The sequence below is a fragment of the Dendropsophus ebraccatus genome, chromosome 4 (genome assembly GCF_027789765.1).
Source record: "Dendropsophus ebraccatus isolate aDenEbr1 chromosome 4, aDenEbr1.pat, whole genome shotgun sequence".
In the NCBI taxonomy this organism is placed as follows: domain Eukaryota; kingdom Metazoa; phylum Chordata; class Amphibia; order Anura; family Hylidae; genus Dendropsophus; species Dendropsophus ebraccatus.
In genome coordinates, this window is record NC_091457.1 from 149,593,256 (window position 1) to 149,618,186 (window position 24,931).

The following is a 24,931-nucleotide window of genomic DNA, read 5'->3' on the forward strand; positions in this document are numbered from 1 at the left end:
GTACATAACACGTAGAAGTGTACTTGAGCCAGGTCTACGTTTATAGTGTCATGTACTAATATAATGTTTGTTGAAATGCATTCCTTCTGTTAATGGTCGAAGGTTCAACTCCTTCAGCCACCGGTTCTCAAATGCTAAGCATTCGGACGAACCTGAGCGTGCACGAGCTTTTCCCATCTCTACAGAAAACCTAGCCGAGTGGGCTCGTAGCTGGATGCCCCTGAGAGACTGGTGAAGGGGCTGCAGAGCGGCATCAGGCAGCTACAAGTATTCTTTTGGCCTAAAAATATCCAAAATGACTGGCCGAATGGTTGCATAGTTCTTGATAAGGATTTGCAACCCATCCTGAGAACGATTGGGCTATTAGTTGTTGTATAGATGGTAAGGGAATCCGCGCAGATAATTTCTAGTGGATTCCGTTGCTGGCCCCCCCTCTACACTCCCGCTTGAAGTTCCGCTCGTCTCATAGATTCCATTCTATGCTCAGGCAGATTCCGCCGTCCACTCAAACAATTGACATGTCGATTCTATGGGCAGATGGCGGAATCTGCCTGAGCATGGGATGGAGTCTATGAGACGGGCGGGGAGCAGGCACGGAATCTGCTGGAAGTTATCTGCGCGGATTCCGTAGTTTACATATACCCTAGGCTGTGTTTCCACATATTCACATGAAATGCGTTCTGAATGCGGTAGAAACTATTCTCCCATTTCTCCAGCAATAGCAGTGAAATGTTGCTAATATTCCCGACAACATCATGTGACTAATGGTGAAGAAATTGGGGTGCTGTTTCCACTGTATTTGAAGCACATTTGGAATGCATATGTGGACACGGCCTAAAGGCTTCCATACACCTTCATTAACTGACGGCCGAACGACCTTTGGCCGTCGGTTATCTCTCCTGCCAGCCACCCTTCCTCCCCACACACAGGAACGTTTGGCATGGCCAAGCATTCCTGCCTTGACTATGGAGAGGGGAGGGGTAATCCTCAGTGAAAGCAATATCGCTGCGGCTCATCTCTTTCTGAACAAAGGGGTCAGCTGTGATTTTTCATCATGGCTGACCCCTATCACCACCGATATCATCTGTAGCCTTACACGCTAGACTGACATCCGAATCCGTCGTAAGTGGCATGTTCGGTTGAGTCGAAAGTGTATGGGACCTTAAAGGGGTTATTCAGCGCTACAAAAACATGGCCACTTTTCCCCCTCTCTTGTCTCCAGATTGGGTGGGGTTTCAAACTCAGTTCCATTGAGGTAAATGGAGCTTAATTGCAAACCAAACCTGAACTGGAGACGAGAGGGGGAAAAGTGGCCATGTTTTTGTAGCGCTGGATAGCCCCTTTAACATTGAGTCCAGTGCAGGGATCAGCTGGGGGCTCTCCACACTTTATTCAATAAATACTGTGGTCAAGTGAATTCCCAGGCCTCAGGGAGGTCAACTGCTTGACGTTCTCTATCCCAAGAGGATCTGCTGCCCTTTCTTACATTCAGATAAAGAATACTAACACTACAGAAGAGTAATGACTTATAAATTATAAAATTAATAAAGACATAGTAAGCCATGCATCTATAGGCTGGACTTCCCATTGCTTTTAATGGCCCCACTAAATTGCATTTAAATTTCAATTTTAATTTAACTAAATTGCAACCTATTCCGCTGTCGTGATTCTGCTGTGGAATCTGCATGAAAACCACATTATCTGTATAACCCACAGCGTGACTTCTCCAAACTGACGCAACCTCGGGACTCCCACGTTATCAGGAGCTCAGACACACTTTCTATTTGGTAATACAAGGAAATTCTGAGGCAGAATATTACTCTGACCCCCTCCCCCAAGATGCTTCAGGCAACCACCTACTCCTCTCCATGGTGCTGCTGAAAGGAACACTAAACCTAAATGAATACTAAATCCTAAAATAAAACACAAAAGTTTTTCTCGCTGTTTGCTAAAAAAAAATCAAGAATGCATGAAATGTTTCTTGATTCACGCAATGAGCCCCATTGAAGGCAATAGGAGACCCGAGCATTTAACCAGGTGCCCCCAGCTTGGCAAAGCGCAGGATTACAAAATGACAGTCTGGTCCCCAGGGGGATTTTCTATCTTCACTATTAGCCAATCAGCAGTTGCCGCAACGTCCCGTCATGTCAATTGTTTGGGCGGATGACGGAATCTGCCCGAACATAAAATGGAGCCTATGGAACAGGCGGAACTTCAAGCAGGATGGGGGGCAGGGGATGAGCAGCGGAATCCACTGAAGTTATCCACACGGATTCTGTAGTGTGCACATACCCTATAGGAAAAAAGAGACTTTTTTTTTTTTTTTTTTTTACATTTTTTCTTAAAGGGGTATTCCACCCAAGGTAAGATTAACAATTCATTCCAAACGTATTATCTATTTAGTCTCCTTCCCCCAGTTCTGAGCTGCTGCTTTCTGCTGAAAACACAAAAATCTGTGTGTGAGCTGTTCTCTCTGTCTTAATGCCTCAATGTGTGCACCTCTTAGTAAATCCTGCCAGGGAAAAAAGTCCCCCAATGTGATTACTCTCACAGCATTACAAAGAAATGTTGCAGATACAACCTGTCAGGGACTTGTTTACATCAGCTGTCTCAGAAGGGTGGGGGAGGAGGGGAAGACAGAGAGAAAAGCTTACACACAGATTTTTGTGTCTCCAGCACTGAATAGATAATAACAGGTATGGAATGTATTATTATTCTCACCATGGGCAGCAACATATCAAAAGTTATGTTTGAGTGGAATACCCCTTTAAGAATACAACTAATAGGGAACCAAGGCAAAACTTTGTTACTAAGCTGCATGTAACATCCACTTGCACAAAAGAAAAATATTTCTGACATGAGAGAATATTTTCAGTTCAATAACCTCGTCTGGGAGGCTGGGGAGTAACTTTCATACCATTATCTATTGTAAATTTAATATAAGAGTCTGCGAGCGAAATAGCTGTGATACATTCCTCCGCATTTCCTTTCGAATCCGTCCTCTGTCCAAGTTTCTAAAGATAAACAGAGCGGGAGGCTCTATAACAACGTACTTGTGTCTGTGCATAAATAAGCCAGAGACAACACAACGTTCTCGCATGTATCTGTGCGCTTGTATTAGTCGATGGTTGCATATACAAGAAAGTTTAAGGCATGTGACCGGGCTGGGCCCATACATCAGGGGGTCCAGAGACCCCCCTCACCTCTGTAAGATTCACTGCTTATGTCTGACCTGCTAAAATTCAGCTCCAGTGCTCAGCAGTATATGGAGGTTGATCTGTGCAGCAGCACTGACAGGAGCAGAGGTGTCACACATGTTAGAGGTCAGAGAAGTAAAGCCATAAAACAAGAGACTGCACTGACAGGAGCAGAGGAGATAAGAACTATGTGTTAACCCCTTCCTCTCAAGGATTAAATAGGCACACCCCTGTGTTTGAAAAATGAATACAATACGTATAGAAGACTGAGGATTCCATATGAACCAATAAAAATGTGGCATGCTCTATTACACGCAGTATTTGGGAGGCATTCTATTCTAAACATTACTTCTAGGACAGAATATCTCCCTTATATGATGTAATACAAAGGCATCTGACTCACTAGTATAAAACTGCAATGACTCCATGTTGTGTTCATTACCATGTAAGTGATCACCATCTTTCCAAAAATCAACAGGGTATAAATTATAAGTTTTGTAATGTATCTTATCAGATAAAAATGCCTCTTTCTCCACTTATCAGTCTCTCCCCCTTCCCACACACACTCATTATTCATCTCACTGAAGTATCAGGTTACAGCTGCCCATAGAAGTCTATGGAAAGGGTAGAAGGGCAGCAATGGGCTGTAGAGAAACAAGGAGGAGGCTCCAGCAGCTTCTAGTCAATATTGTATGTCACCCCAGTGCTGGATTTTTCCTAACACTACTGAATACTGTTCTATAATGTCATCCATGCTTCTGCTGAGTGTAGACTGTTCAGTAGACCTCCCTCTTATCCAGACCAGATTTCATGTGACAGATTTTCAGTCCACCATGCATTATGTATAGTCGCCATTTTCTTTAAGACGACCACTCCTATAGAAAAACACTTTTAATGCAGTTGTGGGTGGTCTCACCACTTGGCTTTTTTGGCATCTGGTGCTTTGATTTGCAGAGAGATCTGCACCGGGATCTGTATATTACTATGGGCTTTGTCTTGCGGTGTATTCTCTATATGTGAACTTTGGGTTGTTTTTGCTGCATTACTCTTTCTTGCATTTTTGTATAAATTTTTCTGCTGTGTGAAACATGACCCTAAGGCGAGCGGCTACAGACAGGTTTTTTTCTTCTTTCAGTGACTAAGGGTCCTTTTACACGTAGCAATTATCGTTCAAAAATGGCGATCAAAATGTAACGCTTTTCTGCTGATATCAATACAACGATCGATCAAACAACAAGCGGTAAATCGTTAATTGTGGTCTTTCAGCGTTTCCTAAAATCCATGCTGGTCGTTCGGTGATATTCCGCAGATCGCTTCATCTAAACAGTCGTTCGCAAATTGCAATCTTTCAACGTATGTATACGAAAGCAATTACATTCATATTTACAATCATATTAACGACTTTTCTTAGCGATTTATCTTCTAGTCTAGTCGCCTATCATTTTAAAAGAAAAAAAAATTAAAAAATTGTCGTTTGCTAAATGAGCGCTTAAGCTTGTGGGTATAAAAAGGCCCTGAGGAGGGACATTCACTGGTTCTGTGATTATGGTCCATGCAGGGATGATGTGCTACGGACCAGAAAGTGGAACACCCAACATAATGGGGGAGATTTATCAAACTGGTGTAAAGTAGAACTGTCTCAGTTGCCCCTAGCAACCAGTCAGATTCCACCTTTCATTTTCCAAAGAGCCTGTGAGGAATGAAAGGTGGAATCTGATTGGTTGCTAAGGGCAACTGAGACAGTTTCACTTTACACCAGTGTGATAAATATCCCCCAATGTATCATTATCAATCTTCGTGCTCCTGTACTGATACAGTATGTCACTACACTAGGCCTTTAGGGGGAGGTTTATCAGACCTTGTGCAGTAGAGAAGTTGCCTGTAACAACCAATCAAATTCCAGGTTTCACTTCTCAGAGGCCTTTTAAAAAAATGAAAGCGTGATTCTGATTGGTTGCTACGGGCAACTGCTCCTCTACACAAGGTCAGTTCAATGAGATCAGCTGCAGTACAAAATATACAGAGCTGCAGCTGGTAATGATGGCTCAGATTTTACCTTTCATTTTCCAAAGAGTCTGTGAGGAATGAAAGGCGGAATCTGATTGGTTGCTAGGGGCAACTGAGCCAGTTTCACTTTACACCATGTTTGATAAATCTCCTTCTATGTCTTTTTCTGGCCGTATTTCAGCAATCTTTTTGGCGTCAAATTATGGCCGCATTATCAAATTACAGCCGTAATTTACATAATACAGCCATAATTTCTAGAGATGAGCGAACCGGGTTCGAGTCGATCTGAACCCGAATCAGCAGCTGGTGGGTGGAGTTTTCTGCTTCTCACGAATATCCAGGACCACTGGGCTCATGCACATAATTCAGGAGGATATCTCTGAATCAGCTGCACAGAACAATGTAAGTGATACATCATTCTGTTCAGCTTCTCTCTCACTAGGTTATGCTAACCTTAGATAGGACAGCATAAACCTTCTGACAGAGTTTAAAGGGGTTATCCAGTGTTACAAAATCATGGCCACTTTCTTCTAGAGACAGCACCGCTCTTGTCTCCAGGTCAGGTGTGGTTTGCAATTAATCTCCATTCACTTCAATGGAACTGAGTTGCAAAACCTGCACCCAAACTGATGACAAAAGTGTCCATGTTTTTCTAACACTGGTAAACCCCTTTACGTTTCTGTTCTGTTTTCCTTGGAAAGCGGAGCGCTATGACTCTATGTATCTCTATGAGACTGCCATGGCTTCTGTATACCTTGTGTTCAGTTAGAAGCTGTATTGTGCTAGCACTACAGGATGACTTTTGGCTAGGTGACATAAGATCATAACCTTGCACGTGCTACATCTCATCCAATGGTGGTAGCGGCGGTCTGGCTGTGACCTGTCCCTGCTTGACCGCAACATGAAAGTCAGCGGGTATATAAATGAGTTGCGATATCAGCTGTGAAGGTTGCCATGTATTCCTATGATGACATACCAATATATATAGAGGTGGCCAAGATTTTTTGGGGAAATTTTCAAACAGTACTGCAGATTATTCGAAAATTTAGAATTTTAGAAGATTCCAAGAACATCTGAATTCTGAACGTGTGAGTTTCCCTTTGCATGGTGGGAACTCTTTATCTAATACAAGTAATGAGGCATTAGTATAAAACCTTATTATTGTGAATGACGTTACACACTATCACACAGCGCTGGTTCCAGGAAGGTCCTCGATGTGATACTGTGCTGGAAAGGGGAAATTGGGTCACAAGGCAAAACATATGAGCAGCACAATAAGACCATGGTCTGTGAATTATACTGAATGAGATGATATAATAAACAAGAGCAAAATAACAACCCTGAGATAGTAACGTAACAGGAGAAAAGTATGAGTAAAAGATTATTTAGTCTATTCTCCAGATGCACTGACTGTATCTGGAAAATAGTACGTTTGGTGCAGAACAGCAAGGACTGTATGGAGCGTTCGAGACTGTATAGAGCAGCCAAGATTGTATAGAACGTACGGGACTGTATAGAGCAGCCAAGATTGTATAGAACGTACGGGACTGTATAGAGCAGCCAAGATTGTATAGAACGTACGGGACTGTATAGAGAAGCCAAGATTGTATAGAACGTACGGGACTGTATAGAACAGCCAAGATTGTATAGAACGTACGGGACTGTATAGAACGGCCAAGATTGTATAGAACCTACGGGACTGTATAGAGCAGCCAAGATTGTATAGAACGTACGGGACTGTATAGAATAGCCAAGATTGTATAGAACGTACGGGACTGTATAGAGAAGCCAAGATTGTATAGAACGTACGGGACTGTATAGAACAGCCAAGATTGTATAGCACGTACGGGACTGTATAGAGCAGCCACGATTGTATAGAATGTACACGGCTGTATAGAGCAGCCAAGATTGTATAGAACGTACGGGACTGTATAGAGCAGCCAAGATTGTATAGAACGTACGGGACTGTATAGAGCAGCCAAGATTGTATAGAACGTACGGGACTGTATAGAGCAGCCAAGATTGTATAGAACGTACGGGACTGTATAGAACAGCCAAGATTGTATAGAACGTACGGGACTGTATAGAACAGCCAAGATTGTATAGAACATACGGGACTGTATAGAACAGCCAAGATTGTATAGAACGTACGGGACTGTATAGAGCAGCCAAGATTGTATAGAACGTACGGGACTGTATAGAGCAGCCAAGATTGTATAGAACGTACGGGACTGTATAGAGCAGCCAAAATTGTATAGAACGTACGGGACTGTATAGAACAGCCAAGATTGTATAGAACGTACGGGACTGTATAGAACAGCCGAGATTGTATAGAACGTACGGGACTGTATAGAGCAGCCAAGATTGTATAGAACGTACGGGACTGTATAGAGAAGCCAAGATTGTATAGAACGTACGGGACTGTATAGAACAGCCGAGATTGTATAGAACGTACGGGATTGTATAGAGCATCTGGACCTGTGTACAGCAGGGGCCTCAAACTCAGGCCTAACAGCTGTTACAGAACTACAATTCTCATCCATGCCTGGACAACCAAAGCTAAAGCTTTGGCTGTCTAGACATGATGGGAATTGTAGTTGAGCAACAGCTGGAGGGCCTGAGCTTGACACCTGTGGTACGCAGCGTCAGGGACTGTATGGAGCGTCAAGGACTGTGTAGTGCACGGGTGTCAAACTCAGGCCCTTCAGCCGGTATAAAACTACAATTCCCATCATGCCTGGACAACCTAAGCTTTAACTTTGGCTGTCCAGGCATGATGGGAATTGTAGTCTTTTAACAGCTGGAGGGCCTGAGTATGACACCTGTGGTATATGTAGTGTGGACAGGATTGTGTAGAGCTCCCAGGACTGCCTAGAGTGACAGGAACTGACTAGAGCGGCTATAAATGTGTAGAACGGCCAGGACTATATAGAGCAGATCTGACGTCACGGGGCGGTAATGGTGCCGGGTCTCTCTGAGAATTGTAAAAAGGCAGTCGTTGGGAAATGTTCCAAAAAAGTAAAAAATAAAATAAAAAAATAAAAAAAAGCCTTCACCCCGAGCCTCCTCCTAGTTGTGATCCAGCTGCAATAGGGAGGCACACCATGTAAGAAGTGATGACAATTAATAACCTAATGAAATGCGTTCCGGTTTATGAGCGGCTCCATATAGCCGACTAAATAATTCATTGATATTGAGTCGTGTGTTGAGTTAACTGCTGGGCGCAGATGCTACGTCTGAAATGTAGGTCAGGAAACGCTGCTCGCTTAATATTTGTACCTCGCTGGCTCTATTCTTATGGATCATTCCACAGCTTAACATAAAATGGCTTTTGTCGTGTTTAAATGGAAATCTTTTTTTTTTTCCTAAATAGACTTAAATTGTGGCGGATTATATAGCAAATAGGATTGGATCAGATCATTTTTAATTGTGAGGAAATCTGTGGGATTTGACGCGTTTCCATCGCTCCCGGTGTGAGGGGAGCGACGTGTTTTTCCTACCTGCTGAGCGTACCAGGAAATATTTCTGGTCAGATAATTGTATATTGAGCCATGGTGTCTATTCACCTCCATGAGGAGATCCATTTTCCCTTCATGGAGTTCGTACAAATTCATCATTGTTCTAGAATGTAAATCTCTAAATGAATGAATCTTTAACCCCTTTCTGTAAAGTGACGTACCTGGAATTTAACCCCTTTTTGTAGACATATGTCGGGATTTCGAGTGTAAAAAAAGTAAAAAAAAAAAAATTATTCATGTAAAAAAAAAGTTATTCATGTCAAGTTAGAAAAATAGGGAAAAACCTGTCAGGGAAGGCAAGGGGTTAAAGGCAAATGTTGGAGAATTACTGTAATATTTAAAAATGTCTCAGGCAATGCACATACTCACCTCCCCCTGATTGTGCCAACAGTGCCGAGTGCACAATGCCCTTTCCCACTGCCGAACACTTTTCCTCTTTTATTTATTTATTTTTTTTAATACACAGGAAAGGTCCACTGAGCCAGTCACTGGCCATAGTGTTGACCGGGAGTGGTGTGGGATTGGGGGCGGGTGAGTACTTGCTTTCTTCTTTGTTTTTTGTTATTCAACTCCTTAAGGACATAGGGTGCACATGTATGCCCTGGTATTGCTAGGTGTGTTCAGAGGGGGGCTGCTCGGCGACCCCGCTCTGAACTGCCGTGATCCTTGGTGCTATCTGCAGCCCGCGACCACGGCAATTAGCGGGCACGGTCTGATCACCATGCCCGCTAATTAGGCATTTAAATGCAGGTGTCAAAGTTGACAGCTGCATTTAAAAGGCTTTTTTCCCCCATACCTGGTGGTCTAGTGGCGGGATAGCATCCCCCCCCGCGTCGCGATTGCAGAGGAGCGGTCCCTGCATCTGAGCTGGCCGGGGGGCTATGCCGTAATGGCGCTGATCTCGGCTTGGCAATCCATTGTTCTCGGCTGCTGCAGCTAAGAGCACCAATCTCATTAATCTATACAGTATATCTATACTGCATAGATCTCAATGAGAGATCAGAGTAGTAATACTAGAAGTCCCCTCCCCTAATAAAAGTCTGAATCACCCCTATTTACCATTTTACAAATAAAAATAAACATATTTATATATTTATATATTTATATATCGCTGCGTGCATAATCACCTGAACTATTAATTTATCATATTCCTGACACTGTAAACGGCGTAGGCGCGAAAAATTCCAAAATGCTTAATTGCGCATTTTTGGTCGCATCAAATCTAGAAAAAATTGTAATAAAAAGTGGTCAAAAAGTCTCTCATACGCAAACAAGGTACAGACAGTACAGATCACACACCAAAAATGACACCTCAAACCATTTCATAGACCTAAGGATAAGAACGCTATAAGGATGGGAATAGAGCAATTTTAAGGAACTTTTTTTTTTTTTTTTAAAGTTTTAATGTTTTAAAAGCTATCAAATAAAATAAAAGTTACACAAGTTAGATATCGTTGTAATCGTACTAACTTGAGGAACATGCATAACAAGTCAGTCTTACCCTAGGGCAAACAGCGTAAACCCATAACCCCGCCCCAAATAAAAAATAAAAAAAAAAGTTTTATTTTCAATTTCACCATACAGATCGTTTTTTTTCTGGTTGGGCAGCAAAATTTATGTAAAAGTTAAGTCTGCCATTGCAAAGTACAATTAGTGGTGCAAAAAAATAAAGGCACATGTGGATTTCTAGGTGAAAAAATGTGCTATGTCCTTTTAAGCACAAGGAGGAAAAAACAAAAGCGCAAAAAAATGGAAATTTGCCCGGTCCTTAAGGGGTTAAAGCCCTCTCTGTGTAGTGGCTGAGCTTGGTTACTGCAGCTCAGTTGTGGAAATGAAAAATTAGCCATGTGGGCGGAAGAGAGACAGACCAGCCATGCTGAATTTCAATATTTCAATGGCCAATACTTTTTGTTATCAAGAGACAAAACCTGTCACCAGAGGTGTCTGGCAGCGACTTGTTTCCCATTGAAAATACATGTACTCTCGGCTGAACAAAGAGTGCACCATGGTGCGAAGGGCAGGAGGAATATAACTTATAGATCTATGGCTGCCAAAACTCATATACATATACCACCATGTCACTATTATGATGTCTGGCTATAACATATGAGACGGATGAGTTTATTACAATGGGAAAAATAGCCCGATGCTGGTAAACTCTAATGACTAACATGAGCTGTATACCCAGAGAGCTTCATCTGTCCATACAATATTAATGTCTCAGAGCTTATAGAGGATCCGTCTATTATCCTTTCACTTGTATTCTCCATGAAATGCTCACGATTCTAGAGCATTGTTTTTTTACAGCTCACTGTTGTACTGTTCCACTGTTGTTTATTGAAGAAAATTATAAATAAATTTAAAGGGGTTTTACAGGAAAAAGTAAAACTTTATGTACTGCATTGCAGCATGTCGGTGCGTTTATATAATAAGCACATACTTACCTCTCTTCTCTCCCCTATCGTATCTTCCAGTCCCGGTCAGGGTGTGCTCCTGCTTTTCCAGCTTGCAATGACTTCCAGCTCTCCCATTCGTCTTTGTAATTAGCAAAGTGAGGAGTGGGACATCATTGAAAGCTGGAAAAGCAGAAGCACAGCCAGGACCAATAGTGGGGGACCAAGGAGGGGTGAGTATGTTCTTATTTATTATAGTATTACTCAGTAGTGGATTATAATAGGGGCGTTTGGGCGGCAGCCCGGGGCCCTGAGCTCCTGGGGGGCCCATGACCACTCAAAAAGACTTATACTTTCAGTGGTGTACTGTCTCCTGGCTACACTTCCGCCATGATTTGCAAAAGTCACCGTTTTTTTATGCCAATTTTGCACAAATCAGGACATCATGACATTATCTATACTGTACTATGAACGCCAGGCTAGTGCCGCCATAGTTACAGTGGGGTGGGGGGGCCCAGGCTTGGTGAACAGCCCGGGGCCTATGGTAAAGTTTATCCGCCCCTGGTATTACTGCAGGGAGAGGCCGTACATTAAAGGGGTACTCTAAAAACTAAAGATTTTTTTTTCATTGCTTTAATAAAGTTATATTATTTTGTAATATAACGTTATTAAAATGTATAGTTTTTTATGAACATATGTACGTCTGTTGACTGGCAGCTGTAAGGAGCGACACAGCCTCCTCTACTGTCACCAAAATTTGTGTTGGGAACTGCAGGGCTAACTAACCCCTCTAGTCCTCTTAAAGGTGGAATTTGATTGGTTGCTGTTTGATAAGTCTCTCCTATAATATCTTATACAGACAGATCTTGTTTACATGCAGATTTTTATTGATCACAGAACTGGGTGACCTGATCGCAGTCCAGCCATGACGGCACGCAGCCTGTTTGTGCAGGATAGAAAATAACCTTGTGCACTTGTCTACAAGGGCTTGTAAGGATCATCTTTCAACCACATTGACCAATCTGCCTGATAATGATTCCCTTTACTTAACAGGATTGTATTGCGTGTTTCTCTATTTTGGGCCACGGGAGGTGATTTATTAGGTCAGTTACCCAGTATAGTATATGCCTCCGAACATGGAAAGTTACTTGCCTTGTCTGTGCAGAGCCTTCTCTAAGCCACAGAGCTTTGCCCATTGTTTAAAGGACAATACACACTACCAACACCTTGGCAATGAATAGGTCAGAGAGTCAGAATAAGGACCCTACTGCACCCGAATTGGCCTGTTATCTCTCCGTGTAATAGAGACAATGATCCGCCGATAGTTGGTCATTTCTTTAGGCCCAGACCTAAAATCATCGGCCGCCGACTGTGTATCACTACATGTAATAGCCATGTGCGGCCGGTAAATTCTTCACCTGTCCACACTCCCGGTCTTCTCCTGCGCTCTGTATGCGTCCAGGCACCACATGCTGAGGCTTTAGAGCGGCCTGTCTGAGTTGACAGGCCGCTCAGCCAATCACTGGCCAGGACCATCGCAAGGTATGCTGGGACGCATACAGAGCACAGTAAAATGCCGGGACCCTGGACAGGTGAAGTATTTGCTGTTTGGGCAAGGGCTGCACAAATATTACAGATCGGCGCTCGTTTACGGTATTAATGTCATATGTAATAGGACCATAAGTCTGGTTTCACACTACGTTTTGGTAGTCTGCTTTTTTTTATCCATTTAAAAAAAAAAAAAGATGACAATACGGATGAAAGACAGATGTATTTGTGTGCATCCGTTTTGATCCATTTTTCCATTGACTTCCATTACTTAAAAAAAATGTGTTTTCATCCGTTTCTTTTAATATGGGAAGTCAATATGATCAAAATGCATGCACAAAAATCTGTTTTTTCACGCTTTTTTTTTGCATAAAATGAATGAAAGAAAACTGACTGCAAAAACGCAGTGTGAACCCAGCCTTACCCAGAGAAGCAAGGAATAAGAGATGGTGCCCAGCCATAACATTCCTACAAAAAGAACAGAATACGTCGTCAATATACCCGTTCTGATATTGGGATAAATGCACAGGCATGTTCTCTCTCCATATCTAGAAGTTATTTTTACATCCCATCTTTTGCCCCTTCAGCATGTGCAGCCGTGGGCACAGAGTGTCAGGCCGACCTCTCCCTGCTTTATATCTCACAGTGGGGTTCACTCGATGCTGCATCTTTTCCATATCTTCCTTCTTCAGTTAATTGTAGCTTTTCACAAACTGCAGAAGTTTAAAGTTTCGGAGCCTTCACTGTCGTCTATATTTGCATGGTAATGTTAGGGTACTGCGGCAGCCCACATGCCTCTAGAATGGACACATCCTATAGGTGACGCCATGATGTTCGACAAGTAACGAGCATGGGGGGGGGGGGGCGCTTATAATCTATTCCTGAGTAACGGCTGTTAGTAAATATGTTTACATGTATCTACAGTGAAAGGTTATGCATACACTTTGGCTTGCCTGCCTGGAGCGTACATATTTGTGAGCCCACGTGACCTTTACGGAGCTGCCTCCGTAAAACTGTTCTCGGCATTGTGGGCTTATAACACCATATGGATATCTGCATCACATCAAGACGATATTTAGACGGCATTTATTTCTGATGCATTTGTAATTCTCAATATTTGTATTACGTTACAGCTGCAACCACGCACGGCGAATGACGGGGCATGACTTCCATGTGTTACCGTACAGCCTGCCAGGTGCAATATATATATATATGAAGTTAATATGCACTAAAAACATTAATTATAGAGAGCAAAGACTCTGTACTCTGTGGTTTATACATAATTTCACAGAAAAAAACCTATAGGGATATGAGCGCACACTAGCTGTTACATGTCCCTGAACAGGTGCCACATTATAGTCTAGACCACATAGATATAATACAGCTGGGTTCCTGAGGCCTTAAAGGGGAACTCCGGCTATTTTTTTTTTTCTTTGAGGTCAACTAATATCAAAAAGTTTTACAGATTTGTACATTACTTCTATTTAAAAATCTCAAGTCTTTCAGTACTTATAAGCTGATATATGTCCTGCAGGAAGTAGTGTATTCTTTCCAGTCTGACACAGTGCTCTCTGCTGCCACCTCTGTCCATGTCAGGAACTGTCCAGAACAGCAGCAAATCCCCATAGAACACCTTTCCTGCTCTGGGCAGTTCCTGACATAGACATTGGTGGCAGCAGAGAGCACTGTGTCAGACTGGAAAGAATACGCACCACTTCCTGCAGGACATACAGCAGTTGATAAGTACTGGAACACTTGAGATTCTCAAATAGAAGTAATTTACATACTTCTGTTTAAGTTCTAGTTATACAAATGTACAATATCTTTCAATACAATAACTCATTGAAGCTCCCCTTTAAGTTGCCTATGTACATTAAAAGTCAGCCGGACTCATGGCTTTTGGGAGGACTGGCCTACCTTGTAAAGTGTATGAGAACCTCTGGCCTCTGTCCTTGATAGCAGAATTATTTCAACATGCCCATTCCTTTTTGTCTTCTCAGGATAAGCCGCCACCAGAGGTGTCTTCTGGCATCGACTTACCACCCGCTCCCTATTCATAATATGTGCACGGTCAAATAAACCAGGAATTCAGGTGTATGAGCTCCTCCCTACTGAACTAGTGCTGCTGTTCTAGTAAACACTGGGGGGGACATTTATGAAAAATACGCCCGAGGCGTACACCAGGGAGAAGGTGCAAATTGGCCCCTTCTCCCTGGCATACGCCTCCCGTATGCCCGCTCGCCGATGGGCGGGCTGGCAGAGCTTACGGGGGTGTGATAAGGCGGGGAGGTGGCGTGGCCTCCTCCCGCACCTCATTTATCATGATTTACGCCTGCTCGCAGGCATAAATCATGATCAAAATCTACACCTGCTAGAAGCAGGTGTAGATTTCGTAGGCCGGGCGCAGATTCGGGCACCCGGCCGGCCGAATTCACTAAGAGGCAAGAATGCTGCCGGGGAAAAGGGGACGGGGCCTAATATAAGAGCGGCATACTTGTACGCCGGTCTTCGTAAATCCCCCCCTGGGGGTCTCAACAGTAAGTCACTTAAGGTGGGCATCCATATTGAACACAGGTTGACTCTGCCCACTTATTTTAGTAAGACCAGGCGTCCATCTTGCGTTTTTGAGATGTTTCGCGAATGTACACCTTGTACGTGTTGGGGGAAGAAGGACTGGACATGTTGAATTCCAATGTGTCGGATCCTTTGTTCTAAAGGTTTAAATGTCTTCCATATTTTTGACCAGTTAAGGACCTTCAAAAAACTTTAAAATTTTACAAAAATTTTAGCATAATTATTGGAATAATTATTTTATCAGTGGAAGTCGGTTGTAGACACAAACTAGGTACTGGGAAGTGTTTTCAAGCAACTAAAAACATCAAGGGAGATTTATCATACATTGTGTAAAGTGAAACTAGCTCAGTTGCCCCTAGCAACCAATCAGATTCCACCTTTCATTTTCCAAAGAGTCTGTGAGGAATGAAAGGTGGAATCTGATTGGTTGCTAGGGGCAACAGAGACACCAGTTTCACTTCACACCAGTTTGATAAATCTCCCCCATACTGTGTATAAGTGTCGGATCACAGAGGGTCCTTGTGAGAATGGGAACCCAACCCTCACAGCTGAATAAGGTGGCAGGAGAGCCAAGTCCAGCACTCGGCTATCTCCATAGAGAATGAATGGTGCAGGCGCCGACCTGGAGCTCTATTCAGCTGGGAGAGTTCCTTGAGATTGTGAAGGGTCCCAGAGGTTGGACCCCTGTGTTCAGACACAAAGATGGATGATTTTATTAACCATCACTCATCCTCTAAACCCATAGAGGTTCATCTACTCATGTACTGGCAGCTTAGTGTCTCGGAAATCCCTATTCCGCCCACATAATACCGATAGATGTTTATTAGTAGTAGAATACAAGTTCAAATGGCCACAATGTTCCCGAAGCGTCGCTATCTTTACCTTTCACTTACATGTTCACACCCTCTGTATTTACCTGCACTCCGTCAGCGCCAGTCAGAATGGGATCAGATACGCTGTGGAATTTGAGCCCTAAGGAGATGTACAGGAGCGAACACGCAGAATTGTTTGTTACTTGTTACCCCGTCAGCTGTTTCTTGACTCTTACCTTTTATTATTACTTTATTTGAACATTTTTGAGGAACGCCACATGATAACTAGAGAAAACACGGGCAAAGAAAAGAACTAGTAAGCCGGGAATGTCACCGTGCGCTATGGTAACTACTATAGCCTTGGCTCACAAGTGGTTAATTAAAAAAAAAAATTACCACAGTCCGTGTTAATCTTGAAGCGTATTCCTTTCTGTAAAAAAAAAAAAAAGAAAAAAGGACATATCCTCGTGTGGATTGTGTTTGCGGTACAGATTACCATAGAAGTCCATGGGATTTTTTACTGGTGTCGCGGGTGTCACATCTGTTACGTCCGTAAAAAAAAAAAACACAGATCAAATTTATGCAAACTAGTACTATTCACATTTTAGGAAACGGATGCAATTACGGTTGCAAATACGGATGATTTCCCACAAATCATGGAGGAAAAATAGTGGGAGGTTTTGCGTCCCAAAAAAAACCACTGAACGTGTGAATGAGGCCTTATACTGTAACTACTGTACTTGGCCCACAGTGAATAGAGCTGCGGTGTGCAAGCATGACTGCTTCTCCATTCTGCTGGGTTCTCAAGATCATAAGGATCCCAGCAGTCAGACCACCCATGAGCATATTAAAGGGGTACTCTGTCCAGGACCCCTTTTTTGGCAATGCCCAGGCAGGGGTGGGTGAAAACAATAACAATTCTTTGTAATGCCAGGAGGGTTAATCTGAGGTCAAGCTGCTGATGAACTCACTGTGATTATCCCTTCCAGCATTACAAAGAAGTTGCCGATAGGGACTTGTTTACATTAGCCATCTTGGGTGGGAGGGGGGAGAAGGGGCAGACAGAGAGAAAAGCTCACACACAGTTTTTAGTGTCTTCAGCAGAAAGCAGCAGCTCAGAACTGGGGAAAGAAGACTATTTTGAAAAACAAAAAGGCTGCTGTTTTGAAATGGCCGGTATTTGCCATTAAATGACAACATAGCATAGTATGACTGTAATGTCTGATTTCTGGCTGTACATGTACCCTCCTCATTTTAAAGTGCTAATGACTAGGGATGGTCCAAACTCTCTGAGGTTTGGGTTCGTATGAACCCGAATGCTCGGCAACAGATTCCCGCTGTCTGCCCGCTCCGTGGAGCGGGTGGATACAGCGGGAGGACCGCCTAGAAAACTGGGATACAGCCTATGGCTATGGCTGTATCCCAGTTTTCCAGGCGGTCCTCCCGCTGGATCCACCCGCTGCACGAAGCGGGCAGACAGCGGGAATCATTACCGAGAGTTCGGGTTCGTACTAACCCGAACCGAACTCGGTTTGGACCATCCCTAGTTGGGACTATAAATAATACTTTCAAAATTATTATTATTAACCCCTTCACGTCAGTAATACGTACATATACATTCCTGCTGCACATACCCCGTGCAGTGGGAATGTACACATACATTCCTGCGTAGCAGAGGGGTTTGATGTGTGCAGGACCGCTGCATTGAGAGCGGCCCCGCACACATCAGTGTCCCAGGAGCCGAGGGTAATGACAGGCAGCTGCGATCCCGCAGCTGCCTACCATTAACCCCTTAAAGAGGTACTCCGGGCTGGGGTCATTTTTATTGTACGGCCGGGGAGGAGGTGGATATAGAAGGCGCCGGTCACTTACCTCCCCGATTCCAGCACCGGGTCTCTGATCGTGCCGCCTCGTTCTCCTGTCCAGCTGCCGCTTCCTGCTCTGAGCTGCAGCTTGAGACGTCTCAAGGCAGCTCAGCCGTTTAGCGGCCGAGGCGGGACTCTGCTATGACCGCTAAATCGCTGAGCTGCCTTGAGACGTCACATCTCAAGCCGCAGCTCAGACCAGGAAGTGGCAGCCGGACGGGAGAATGGGGCGGCGCGATCCAGGATCCACCACTGGAACCGGGGAGGTAAGTGAACAGTGCCTTCTATATCCACCCCCTCTCCGGCCGTACACTGAAAATTACCCCAGCCCGGAGTACCCCTTTAAACGCCGTGATCTATAGCAACGTTTAAGGTACTCGGTGACAGGACAAGCTCCTGTCATTGAGTGATCGCATGGCTGCGGGGGTCCCGATCGATTGTACCAACGGGTGGAAGTAAGTTACTTACCATCGTCCTGTCGGATCGGCGATCTGTGTAGTATAGTCTGTATAATCTGTATAGTCTGCTCTCAGGCAGGCTCTATGCATAGATCGCCGATAACACTGATCTATGCTATGGCATAGCATTCATCAGTATATGCAAGCTATTGATTGCATGTTTTAGGGCCCTATTCCACCGGACGATTATCGTTAGCATAATCGTTAACGATTAACGATCTCAAACAACCGCTATTGCGAAAGACCTGAAAACGTTCACTCATTTCCATGGAACGATAATGGTTACTTATGATCGTAATTGCGATAGTTTCTTCTTCCGTATTTCTTCGCTATTGCGTTCGTATCTATTGCGAACGACCAAACGATGTCTTATTCAATGCGAACGATTTGCGAACGTTTTGCAAACGAGCAACAATAAAAATAGGTCCAGGTCTTATAAAGCGATCGACGATTTCTCGTTCGGTCGTTAATCGTTACTGCATTTCAACCGAACGATTATCGTTTAGATTCGAACGATTTAACGATAATCTGAACGATAATCGTCCGGTGGAATAGGGCCCTTACTGTGAAATATGTGTTTTAAAAAAAAGTATAATGAAAAAAGTTTTTTAAAGTATTTAAAAAACCCTTATAAATCCCCCCAATAAAAGTTTAATATAACCTCTTGCCCATTATAAAAATTAAAATAAAAAATAAATAAACATATTACATATCGTAGCGTGCGGAATTGTCCTATCTATTAAAATATAACGGCGAACGGCGTAAACGGGAAAAATAAAAAACACCAGGATTGACTTTAATAAAAAAAAAAGTTCTGTTACACCAATATGATATTAATAAAAACTAGAGATCATGGCGCAAAATATGACACCCCAGCCAGCCCTGTAGGTGGAAAAATAAAAGGCTCTTAGAAGGCGGGGAGGAACATTGCATTAATTTGGCCCCGACATCCGGGCTCTGTCTTGAAGGGGTTAAAAATGCCACAAGAAACCTGCATATTACTACAACATAATGCTAGAAATCATCTACATGTAACAAAAATAGATTTTTTAGCAATTTTTTTTTAAGCCCAAAATAAACTGTGTGATAAAAACCTAACTATATAAATAAGAACCTACAATTATACACACGCCATAGCGGTTCTTTGTGGGTGACCTGCTGGGTGGATGAAGCTCCAGTGTCCAGTGCAAAAGACAAAACGCTGGATGGAACCACAGAGAACTGAGAGACGCGTCCTCCTCCTCCTTCTATATCGTGTTATTTCAGGAATATTTGCTGCGGCTGCAATGGACGTGTTCCTAACACCATGCTGCCCCTCCAGCTGCAGTATGTGAATGATGGCATTGCTAAATGATTGTGTTCTGTCGCTGGATGTAATTTATCCTCTAAACCCCATGTGCAGCTCATCCTGTTATCCTTCACTTTCTTACCGTCTGGACTAATTGTCTTTGATCAGCGAGTACATGTAATCTGCGCCATGTAAGTAAAGATGTTAACCCGCTTACTGATTGAAATGCCTCTTATCTACTGCCCATTCACTTGTACCAGGCTGCAAGCCTCTGTCTGACTCTTTATGTAATGGGGCAGAAGGTCATGTCTGTGGATGGATGGATGTGTGTACTGCATGTCTGTGTATGTATGTACAATATGTGTAGGTATGTACTGTATGTGTATGTATGGCTGTGTATGTATGTACAGTATGTGTATGCATGTCTGTGTATGTATGTACAGTATGTGTATGTATGTCTGTGCATGTATGTACAGTATGTGTATGTATGTCTGTGTATGTACAGTTTGTCTGTGTATGTATGTACAGTATGTGTATGTATGTCTGTGTATGTATGTACAGTATGTGCGTGTATGTATGTCCGTGTATGTACAGTATGCCTGTGTGTGTATATGTATGTATGTATGTCTGTGTGTATGTATGTATGTATGGGCGTCATGTCCTCATGCACTTGGCTGGCACACTTTTGTTCATAATCCTTAATTTTCTGTAATATAAAGGTCACTATAGGTATAAAGGTCACTATTAGAGATGAGCGAACCTGGAGCATGCTTGAGTCCAACCGAACCCGAACTTTTGGCATTTGATTAGCGGTGGCTGCTGAAGTTGGATAAAGCCCTAAGGCTATGTGGAAATCATGGATATAGTCATTGGCTGTATCCCATGTTTTCCAGACAACCTTAGAGCTTTATCCAAGTTCAGCAGCCCCAGCTAATCAAATGCCAAAAGCTCGGGTTCGGATGGACTCGAACCCGAACCCGGTTCGCTCATCTCTAGTCACTATATAAAGTATCTATCTATCTATCTATCTATCTATCTATCTATCTATCTATCTATCTATCTATCTATCTATCTGTCTGTCTATTTATTTTTTCCCCCTACATTATTATGAGAGCAACCGTCTAGCCTGAGCTGTTACTTTATGGCAGATGTTCCTCCTTATCATCACGTACAAAAGAGGAAGTCTCCGCTTCATTTTAGGCCTAGTATTGAGAATGAAAACTGCAAGATTTTCAGATCATAAAAAATAAATATGTATATAAAAAATCTTAAAAATCCATTTAACATGAACCTCGATTTGAACCATAGATCAGGGGTGTCGAACTCAAATACACAGTGGGCCAACCTTGATATTTATATTATATTACATTATTGCCACATTATATCACATATCTATAATTCACCTTAGGCACTGCACTTTTATATTACCTCCTACCCACCTATATACAAGCTCCCCATCCATAGGGCCCCGAAGGTCCCCGGAGTCATGTAGGTGGTCCGCAGAGTCATATAGGTGGTCCCCAGAGTCATGTAGGTGGTCCCCGGAGTCATGTAGGTGGTCCCCGGAGTCATGTAGGTGGTCCCCGGAGTCATGTAGGTGGTCCCCGGAGTCATGTAGGTGGTCCCCGGAGTCATGTAGGTGGTCCCCGGAGTCATGTAGGTGGTCCCCGGAGTCATGTAGGTGGTCCCCGGAGTCATGTAGGTGGTCCCCGGAGTCATGTAGGTGGTCCCCGGAGTCATGTAGGTGGTCCCCGGAGTCATGTAGGTGGTCCCCGGAGTCATGTAGGTGGTCCCCGGAGTCATGTAGGTGGTCCCCGGAGTCATGTAGGTGGTCCGCAGAGTCATATAGGTGGTCCCCAGAGTCATGTAGGTCGCCTTAGAGGCTTCTGCCTGGTACGTCGGTCTTGATTGATATCTCTATCAATGAAGACTGGTAAGGTGGGTAGAAGCCGCGTTCCCCAATGAAAGTGATAACAGATTCTTTTTAATCGGACAGCTCCCCTATACGAGGTGGGCAGTACAGCATAGAGGGGGAGACGTTGAGTTTGAGTTTTATAACTTTATGTAGAACACTGTTTACACGCAGCCAGGGCCCATAGAGAGTCCTGCTCCCCCCACCCACTCACTGGTGATTGACAGCTCACCCTGACTACAAACCCGTACATGAAAAAGCTGTCAATCCGCTGTGTGTGTGGGCGAAGGAGTCAGGAATCACCGGAAGCTTTTTACATAAGAATACGGAATCGTGTGATAGAAAACGATACATCTCCGAGCGTAGCCTCTTCCACATATTATACGCTGTGCTTGGATACAGTACCACAGGAGACATTACAGATTTTTGGCTATAGGCCAGATTTTTTTTATTTCTTTTTAACAAAGTAGAGACTGTTCGCTTGATGGGATCCCTGATCATGTTCCTGAATGTAGGTGAAGTTAACCCCTTTGTAGGTTCTGTTTGGAGCCTCCATACAGATTCCATCAATAGGAATGGCGCAGCGTTAGTATTCCTCTCATAATGAAGGACGCCACATCACAGCCTGACGCCACATCACAGCCTGACATCTCATTATAGGTTAGTGGGGTGCCCCAGGTGCCGTTGGTGTCTGTTGCGTGATTGTTGCGGAATTACGTTATTTTTGTTTTTCTACTTTTGTGACCGTAGTAATTGGTGATACAGTTGTGAAGATTCTTAACTGGTCAGTGTCATTTCAAACATGATAGTCTATGTTATTCCTGAAATAATATTGTTTCTAATTATATTATTTACCAGAAATGACTATTTAACCCAGAAAAACATATCTCAAATCTGGGCAGGCCACTGGGTGTCTCCCTAGTCCACAATAGTCTGCCCACTGTCTGTTGTTAGGAAAATTCTGTCTCTAGTAACAGACTAAGCAGGACAGAACATAGAGTTAGGGGGGGGTTAGATACTGCTATATTTTGGAGAGGAAGAAAGATTCTGGACTGTGTAACTGCAAGCTGTGCCAGTCTGTCTTCAGAACCCACACTATTCCTAGAAGGTAAATAAAAACCTTTCTCTCATTTCTCAATAGCCATAAAGCTGAGGACAGTTGTCCCTAAAACAGTGGACACAGACTAGCTGCTATGATGTCTCCTATACACTGCACACAAAGGTGGGGCTGTATATCTCTATAGTACACCCTAACAAGCAGAAGCATGGTGGACTTTATAGAGCAGTGCTGAGAAGTGTAAGCTGTGAATACAACACTCAGTAAAAGTCAGTGACTTAGAAAAAGGTAGGCCCCCATAGTAAATTTTAAAATAGGTTTCCTATTATGACATCTGATTTTGCAACCCCCCCCCCCCCCTCCTAAATAGCCGAAATGTCTGGCACTTATTTCTCTTTGCTTTCCATAACCCTTTACATTCTGACCATGCAGCTTCTGTGGGAGAGGAAATCTGCCCCTCTCTCTAAGGACCCCGTACATGGTCTGTGTTTTTATTGGCTGCAGACTCTACAGCCCCTTCCCCTTCTCTCCTCTGCCCTCTACTCCATAGACTTCTACTGGCAGCATGCAGCTGGTCTCTCAAGGAGCTTATAGTCCCTCTCTCAAAGAAGGTAGTGAGGTCTTGATTTTTCAGAGAATCTGATAAGTTAAGAAGGGGGGGGGGAGGAGCGAGAAAGAAGGCATTTTTTTCTGATAAGATATATTACATATATTTCATATATGTATTCACTTATATATTCAATTATACTGTTTTTCTGCCAAATCTGCTGCTGCAACAACAATAATAATTTACAGACTATGGGGGAGATTTATCAAAAATGGTGTAAAGTAGAGTTGGCTCAGTTCCCCCTAGCAACTAATCAGATTCCACCTTTCATTTCCAAAGAGTCTGAGAGAAATGAAAAGTGGAATCTGATTGGTTGCTAGGGGCAACTGGGCCAGTTTCACGTTACACCATGTTTGATAAATCTCCCCTTATATCTGCTGAAAAATATGCATGACTTAAAGTGACTCTGTATCCACCAACCCACCCCACCAAACAGCTAGTACTGTCCACTTGATGAGAGTAAATCCTTACCAGTCGTGTCATTTAAAATGCGCCCAGTGCTTTGGTTAGAGCAAAAAATGATCTTCTAATCTTTAGCAGGGAAGTCAAACTGGTGTGGCCTACAGTGTCTGTGCACCAGGTCTGTGATGCCTCTCCTTTCTTCCTCCTCCTCCTCATTATGAACACCACCCCGGCAAGATTTCTAATCATTGCCTTAGTCTAAACTGCACTTGTGCCTGGGGTGTTCCTAATGATGAGGAGGGTGGGGAGAAAGAAAGGAGAGGCGGTGCAGACCTGGGGCACAGACACTTTAGGACACAGCGCTGCAGATTAAAAGATCATTTTTGGCTCTAACCAAGGCTGTGGGTGCATTTTTAAAGTTTGGTGGGTTGGGTTGGTGGATACAGTGTTGTTTTAACTGTATTACCATACGAATGCCATCCTGACATATAACCCGGCCTACTGCATTATGTTTGGTCTGAGTGCTCAGGCAGCAGCCGTACACTCACATAGACGTGAGCACATTGTTGCCAACTGCTGCCATCTCTAGTGAGCTCATTCACTTTGCCGATCCCTTTGGTGGATGCTTAATTTGCTTATCCAATGAATTTCCTGGCTCGGGGCTCCTTTTTGTCTTACGGATAAGTCCCCTGATACGCCCCAGACATTTATAGCCGGGCCAATGTCGTCGGAGGGAAGTTGTCGATCCCAGAGGCATTGCTGTTTGCAGAAGCAGAAGGATTTCATTAACAACCAACGGGGAAAATTGACTTCTGCTGTTTCTACGAAGAAATATGCCTTTATTATTACTATTATTGTTGTTATTGTTGGTGGCAGCCATGACCCTCTTCAATATCTCTCCGCTAATGGTGGGAAATGCATACACCACCATGACTCATAAGCACTAATGACTGCAAAGCTGCAACATATTATCTGGCTTTCCATTTAGAAACGTAGATCTGTTCTCCATCTTAGTATCGTCTGGAGCGTAACCTTCCTTACCCGACGCTCTATTACCGGATTCTCACACCAGTCTTTTTCCCATAAGTCATCGTTTTCTCCTTTTTTGAACCGTTTTGTAATGCACAACCCTAACCCGGGGCCGGCGTGTAGACACAATCTGTTCTCTTGCCGCATCATGAAGTCCCCTTCTGTATTTGCTGTGTATGGTTTAACGCTCGAGAAGTGCAAGACTGGGATTTTATCATCTGCTGACGCTTGTGCATACGGTGACCCGGTCGCTGTTACATTCTG

At 43.5% G+C, this 24,931-nt stretch overlaps 1 protein-coding gene across 2 annotated transcripts in view; it reads left to right on the plus strand.

Annotated features, from left to right (window-relative positions):
- The window catches only part of C4H1orf21 (chromosome 4 C1orf21 homolog), a 57,602-nt gene that overhangs the window by 5,385 nt on the left and 27,286 nt on the right, over window positions 1-24,931 (plus strand). The window contains exon 2 of one of the 2 annotated variants that reach the window (XM_069968975.1): window positions 9,189-9,253. The exons of the other annotated variant lie outside the window; for it this stretch is intronic. The gene's annotated coding sequence lies outside the window, so the exon portion shown is untranslated. The remainder of the gene's footprint in view (window positions 1-9,188; window positions 9,254-24,931) is intronic. 2 annotated transcript variants of the gene reach the window in all.